The sequence below is a fragment of the Haliotis asinina genome, chromosome 5 (genome assembly GCF_037392515.1).
Source record: "Haliotis asinina isolate JCU_RB_2024 chromosome 5, JCU_Hal_asi_v2, whole genome shotgun sequence".
NCBI lineage: Eukaryota > Metazoa > Mollusca > Gastropoda > Lepetellida > Haliotidae > Haliotis > Haliotis asinina.
The window spans coordinates 15,151,889-15,159,530 of NC_090284.1; positions in this window are offsets into that span (position 1 = coordinate 15,151,889).

Consider the following 7,642-nt stretch of genomic DNA (forward strand, 5'->3'; position numbering starts at 1 on the left):
AAACAGATCGCAGATGGTTGAATATCCTGGTCTAGTAGATGAAGTTCATGAATGTTATTTTTAAGGCCTCTGCAGTTCCACTGTAGAATGGTTGAAGAAACTATTTTTTCGGAGGATTTATTGGGGACCTACCCCTTGCCTTTCTAGAGGGCGACAAGCTATGTGCCCTGTGGGGGATGTTTTCGGACACATCCATGTCCTCCAACGATCCATATTTGTTGAACAGCTGGATTTTATTTGTTGAACCTTTCGAGGCTCTGCCACTCTGACATTTTTGTGAAGATACATTTCTTGATTTCACTGGCTGCTTTGCAATGTCTTTCACATTTGGTTCAGAATCAAATTTAGAATGTGACTGGGATTTAGATGCCTTAGATATAGATGCATCCTGAATACGGGATGGCTCTGGAAGTACTTCCGCAGTCTGAGTGGATATTTCGGGTGACAGAATCTGAGGGGAATCGGTATTTATCCATGTCCAGTTAGTTTGACAGCTTATAGACATTTTGGTTATTTTGGCTGTATCAGATGGTGACCGAGATACGGAAGCATACGTTTCCTTGAGTTCAGATTTTTGCACTTGTTTTTTGGCTTCAGCAAAACTAATGTCTTGTGTAAATTTTATTTTGTTGATTTCCATTTGCTGTTTCCAAATGGGACACTCCTTTGAGAAAGATGAGTGATTTCCTTCACAATTGGTACATTTTTTGAAAGTGCTGGTGCAGTCATCCGTCGTGTGTGTTTTCTCACTACAGTGAGCACATGTAACCGATGATTTACATGTATTGACACTATGGCCGTATCTTTGACATTTAAAGCATCTTAAAGGATTAGGAATGTAAGTATCCACATTGATGTTACAGTAGCCAGCCTTTATTGATTTTGGAGCAATCGGACACGAAAAGGAAAACAGGTATGTGTTTGTTTGTACGGTTTCATTATTTCTACGGCTTTGGAATCGCTTAACATAAGTGACTCCTTGATCCTTCATTTCTGACACGATATCAAATTCTGTCATGTCAGCAAACAAGTGGTCACGGTCTCGCACTATTCCTTTACTGGTGTTCAAGGTTCTGTGTGCTGAGACCAACACAGGAATGTTCACAAACGATTCAATCGCCATCAGGTTCGTGGCTTGCTGCCGTTTACTGCATTCAACAAGTAAAGCACCTGAGCGCAAGCGTCTGATGTTTTTTACTTCACCTGCAATTCCTTGTATTCCCTTAGATACCGCAAAAGGGTTGAGTTTTAATGGTGTCTTTTCCAGAGTCTCAATTACGACAAAGCGCGGCCAGTAGTCAATTGATTTAGTGGATCTGTGTGCAGTATTATCAGAATCAATGTCAAGTGGACGTTTTGTCTTTTTGGTAGGGGTTTGGTATTCCATGGTTAGTATTTATTGGTTCATCATCCGGGCTCCCCACCCACCACGGAGTATCACAAGGACAATGCTAAAAACAAGCGGATCTCCAGCTTGCAGCACCAAGGATACCCGGATGATATACTCCAGCAGAAAAATTAATAGATTAATAGTTCCACCAGATTGGCCCATGAGCCACCGCCTTCTGGGTATACGACTCTAGGCAAAAAGATACATAAAATGATGCATGTGAAATTACAAACTCAAAATAACCAAGCATGAAAAAGCAAATTAACAGTTTCATAAATTTTGAGCATAGCTGTAGCTCAGGGCTTGGCGTGACCAGCCGATTGATAGAACTGGGCCAGTTCTACCACCCGTCTAGGTGAAGTAAGGGCCAAAGTGGTGTGTTGAGCAGTAAGAGCAAAATGGTTCAGTCTCCCACTGCCCTCAACCACCAGACTACCGTCCTCCACCGACACGGGACGCAACCCACGGCAAACAGGTTGCCCAATTTGGTCGCCTCTTACGACCAGCAATGGGGTGCTGTGGACACATTCTGTCCCGGGTCCACACGGGAGAAGAGCACTTAGCGTTACCCAGCACCCACCACGAGGAGGTGGCTCTTCATGGGTGCCACCATACTAGGGACCATGGGGACTTACATTACCTTTGCTACCTGCATGGATCCTAGCTGGATTTACATCATCTCCTCAGCTGCCAGCGACTGTGAGAAAATTTAGCCAAAATTTAAAATAACAAATATACTACGTTTAAAACCTTGGTACGTGAAAATTTTACTTTGAAAGTTCTGGGACTTACGTACCTTCTCAGGGGGACAATAATTTTACAATACTTTAACCCCCTTTGAAGGTACAGCCACTAACGATCTCAGTTTGCCAATTTACACTACCAGTAATATCTAAGCAATGTCCTATTTGGAAAGAGCAAATGGAGATCAATAAAATCAAATTTACTCAAAATATCTCTTTTTCCGAGGCCATAAAACTGAGTAAAGAGATCTGATCTTCCAGAAAGTTATACTACAGTAGCAAAAACATCACCGGGGTCTAGCTCTAAAACAACATCAACCACAGGCTGCCAAACTACCTTGACTTGGGTAAATTGCGATTCTCCACAGCTTTGTACCCTGCTATATCATCACAGACTGAGGAATCACTTCCTAGTACCTCAAAGTCGTCTTCTGATCACAAATCATCATCTCAGTCAAACTCAAAGTCTCAATCGACAGCTGATAATCAACAAACGGTGAAAAGTAAACCGAAGCCTAAGCCTGATGCTTCAAAACAACAAAGTGGCAGAACTCCTAAAGGGTCACAGAACAAAATTCAATTGTTCAATAAATACGGGTCTCTTGAAGACATGGACGTTTCTGAAAACGTCCATTCTAGGGCACATAGCTTGTCGCCCTCCAAAAGAGTGCGGGGTAGATCCCCAATAAATCCCCCCAAAAGATAGTTTATTCCAATAATATTGTACAGTGGAACTGCAGAGGATTGAGGACTAATTTACATGAATTACAGCTATTAGTCCAAGATTTTACACCTTCAGCGATATGTCTCCAAGAGACATATTTAAAACAAACAGATACATTTGACCTGCGTCATTTTAATGCATATCATCGTTTTCACCTCCAAGTGATAGAGCCACTGGCGGATCATCCATTCAGACAAAACGTGTATTTAAAGCCCTGTTTCACTTATTAATAATATGCAGGCTGTTGCAGTGAGAATTACTTTACATGTAGCGTTTACGCTATGCTCTCTTTATACATATTTCGCCGTCTTCGACATTTTCCAAAACTGATCTTCAAGCTCTATATGACCAACTCCCGAAGCCCTGTATTGTAATGGGAGATTCAAATGGGCACAACTCACTCAGGGGTAGTGTAACTGCATTCACTTAAGGTAAGTTGTTGGAGGACTTTTGATCTGACAATGATTTATGCGTTTATAATTATGACTCCAACACATATTTACATCCTGGTACAGGGACCTATTCTGCTCTTGACTTGTCACTGACAAATTCAGAACTACTAAATGAATTTGAATGGTCAGTCCACGATGACCTCTGTGGAGGTGACCATTTTCTTACCATACTAAAATCTGTAACTCCATCTGATTTTCCTCCATCATCAAGACGGAATATTAAAACGGCTAACTGGTGTGCGGAGAAACTTAAACCTGAAAGTGTTATTGACGTTCCTGATGCTATTAAATGTTTTTCTGATGAATTGAACTCCATAGCTGATGAGTGTATACCAAATTCCTCCGCAGTTCCACACATGTGAAAACCATGGTTCATCGATGAATGAAAACAAGCTAGGAAGGCAAGGAAAAAAGCAGAACATTATTTCTGTCGCCGTCCTATGGTGCATACTTTAAATAAATTTTAAATTTTAAATGCTAAAGCGCGGCGTACTTTTAAACAGAACAAACGCCAATCTTGGCAAAATTATGTATCCAAAATAAATTCTCGGACACCCATGTGCAAGGTATGGAACATGGTCCAGGAAATTAAAGGTAAAGGTACTAAATCTACTGTCCATCATCTTAAACATAGAGATCAATTCCTTGTTGCTGTGGATAAATCAGATATTGCGAATAAACTGGGCGAAACTCTTGCTATACATTCATCCTCTTCTAATTATATACCTCAATTTCAGCAATATCAAAAACAACAAGGAAAGAAAACTAGTAATGTCAATTCTGATAATGGGGACGATTATAATGAAACGTTTTCTATCCATGAACTCCATACTGCTCTTGATCAAGCTCACGACACTGCTACTGCAGCTGATAACATACATTATCAACTCCTGAAGCATTACCAGAATCCTTTTTAGAGACGCTCTTATCAATTTTTAATGAAATTTGGACTTCCGGGAAATTTCCTTCTTCATGGCTTGATGCCATAGTAGTACCAATATCTAAACCTGGACGTGACATACGGATCCATCCAATTATCGTCCGATTTCATTAACTAGCTGTGTTTGCAGTGAGTGAGTGAGTGAGTTTAGTTTTACGTCGCACTTAGCAATATTCCAGCTATATGGCGACGGTCTGTAAATAATCGAGTCTGGACCAGACAATCCAGTGATCAACAACATGAGCATCGATCTGCGCAATGGGGAACCGATGACATGTGTCAACCAAGTCAGCAAGTCTGACCACCCGATACCGTTAGTCGCCTCTTACGACAAGCATAGTCACCTTTTATGGCAAGCATGGGTTGCTGAAGGCCTATTCTACCCCGGGACCTTCACGGGTCAGCTGTGTTTGCAAGACCATGGAACGCATGATAAATAATCGACTTGTTTGGTACTTGGAAACAAATAACCTTATCGCAGATATACAATGTGGTTTCCGGAAAAACAGAAGTACTGTCGATCACTTAGTGCATTTAGAATCATTTGTGAAAAACGCGCTGATTAATAAACAACATGCTGTGTCTATCTTCTTTGATCTTGAGAAGGCATATGACACAACCTGGAAGTATGGCATTCTGAGAGATTTACATGATTTCGGTTTGCAAATTTTTGAATAAGGACCTCTTGTTCATGCCAGTGTCACTAGATAGTAATTCAGGGATACTGGACATCAACTATTCAAAACAATGAAAGTCAGCGTGGGTTCTACACTGTCTGATCATTACAATCAAGATCAGGGTGTTCGACAAGGCAGTATTTTGTCAGTCACACTTTTTAGTTAGTTAGTTAGTTGGTTAGTTAATATCTAACGTCACATCGGCAATGTCTCAGCCATATCGTGACGGGAACATTTAATTCTGAAATGAAATATATGTATAGTATAAGACCCTGTTAACGAAGGACAGTAAAACAACTAGAATATCACAGTTTGAATTTAAACTAGTGTGGAAAGTTAAATATCGCTATTCGGACAATACAATATAAAATCAGGTCTATAGATTGCCAACAACCGAAGGTAGATCACCACACTAGGAACCACGGGGACTTACCGTGCCTTTGCTACCTGCATGGACCCTAGTTGGATTTACATCATCCCCTCAGCTGTTAGCAATTTAGATACATCTAGCCAAAAGTTAAAAATACACAAATACTTCGATTAAGAACAATGGAAAGTTTAAATTGACTGTGAGTGCTTTTGGACTTACGTACCCTCTTAGGAGGACAATAATTTTAAAATACTTCAACCCCCTTTGAGGGTACAGCCACCAACAATTCAAGTCACTAATCCAAACTTCCAATAATTAAAATAAATCTATTTACACGAAAGGTTTTCAAAATTCAACCAAAAAATCAATTTCTTTTAAAATCCAATAATTAAATGAGACCCAACACTGGTAAAAAGATCCTTCATTGTTTTAACTGTATAATACTTATCCCTTGTGATGGAGAATTCAACACAGTCAAGCAGGAAATGCTTGACCGTGACTCTCTCATCACAAGGGATACAAAACGGAGGATCCTCACCTTTCAATAGGTACGCATGAGTATATCGTGTGTGGCCAATACGACATCGTCTTAAAATAACCTCTTCAAATCTGGATTGACATCCCAAGTAGGTGTAACCAATATAGGGTTTTATTTCATGTAATTTATTTAGACCTACTTGGGTGTCCCACTTCTTTTGCATCAGATCACGTATATAAGTTCTAATATTCGCTTTGTAATCTGAGTATGGAATAAGAAGTGGTGTCACAGATTTATATTGAGTGCTGCCTTGGCAGCAAGATCGGCCATTGTGTTCCCTGAAATGCCTACATGGCTGGGTAACCAACAGAAGACGATGTCGCATTGGCCAGTAGCAAGATTATTATACAATTCAATAATGTCAATTAAAAGTGGATGTTTACATGATAAAATTTTAATCGCCTGGAGACAAGAAAGAGAGTCTGAATAGATTATATATTGTTTACGTTTAGGGTACCTTTGAATATATTTAAGAGCTGTTAATATGGCGTTAGCTTCTGCTGTAAAAATAGAACTGTTATCTGGTAATCTAGAAGATATTGTTCTGGATCCAATGACAGTAGCACAAGCAACTGCGCCACCGTCCTTGGACCCATCTGTAAATAAGGATTTATAGTTGTTATATTTATGTTTCAATTGATTATATTCTTGTTTATACTGTAATTCATTCGTTTCTGATTTTTTAAATGTGGTTAATGTTAGGTCAACCTGTGGTCGAACCAATTGCCAAGGAGGAGAAGAAAGAAGACTGGAAGGAGCTATATATTCCAGCTCAATGCCGGCTGAAGAAAGAAATGGTTTAATTCTTAAACCAAGAGGCGGAACAAGAGAAGATTTCTTTTTGTATACATCCTCATACAGAGAACTGAAAACACGGTTATATGCAGGGTTTGACTCACTAGAATATAATTTTGTTACATACCGTAAAGCTAGTTTTACACGTCGCTGCTCAAGAGATGGCTCATCAGCCTCAACGTACAGGCTGTCAACAGGTGAAGTTCGAAATGAGCCAAGACAAAGTCTTAGACCTTGGTGATGAACAGAATCTAAAAGTTTTAGGTTGCTTCTACAGGCTCCACCATATACAATGGAGCCATAATCAAGCTTTGACCGGATCAGTGATCGATAGAGCTGCAGGAGGGTAGCTTGATCCCCTCCCCACCTAGAATTTGAAACCACTTTCAACAAGTCAAGTGCCTTCAGGCATTTAGTTTTGAGGGATTTGATATGTGGTAGAAACGTTAAATGCGAGTCAAAAATTATTCCCAAGAACTTGGCCTCCTTTACAACTTTTATGGGAGATCCATTTAGAAACAGTTCAGGATCTTTATGCGGTTTATATTTTCGACAAAAGTGTATACAATTAGTTTTGGATTTAGAAAATTTAAAGCCGTTTTCAAGACACCATTTATTTATTTTATTTAAGCACAGCTGCAGTTGCCGTTCAATAGTATGCATATTTTTACCACGACAAGAAATATTAAAATCATCCACAAATAACGATCCATCAATTGAATCGTTTAAAACTTTTGATAAACTATTTATTTTGATGCTAAAAAGTGTGACTGACAGAATACTGCATTGTGGAACACCCTGATCCTGATTGTAATGATCAGACAGGGTAAAACCCACTCGAACTTGAAACTGTCTGTTATTTAAAAAGTTGGCAATAAATTGAGGCAAACGACCTCGCAAGCCGAAGTCATGTAAGTCTCTTAAAATACCATATTTCCAGGTTGTGTCATATGCCTTCTCAAGATCAAAGAAGATAGACACAGCATGTTGTTTATTAATCAGTGCATTTTTAA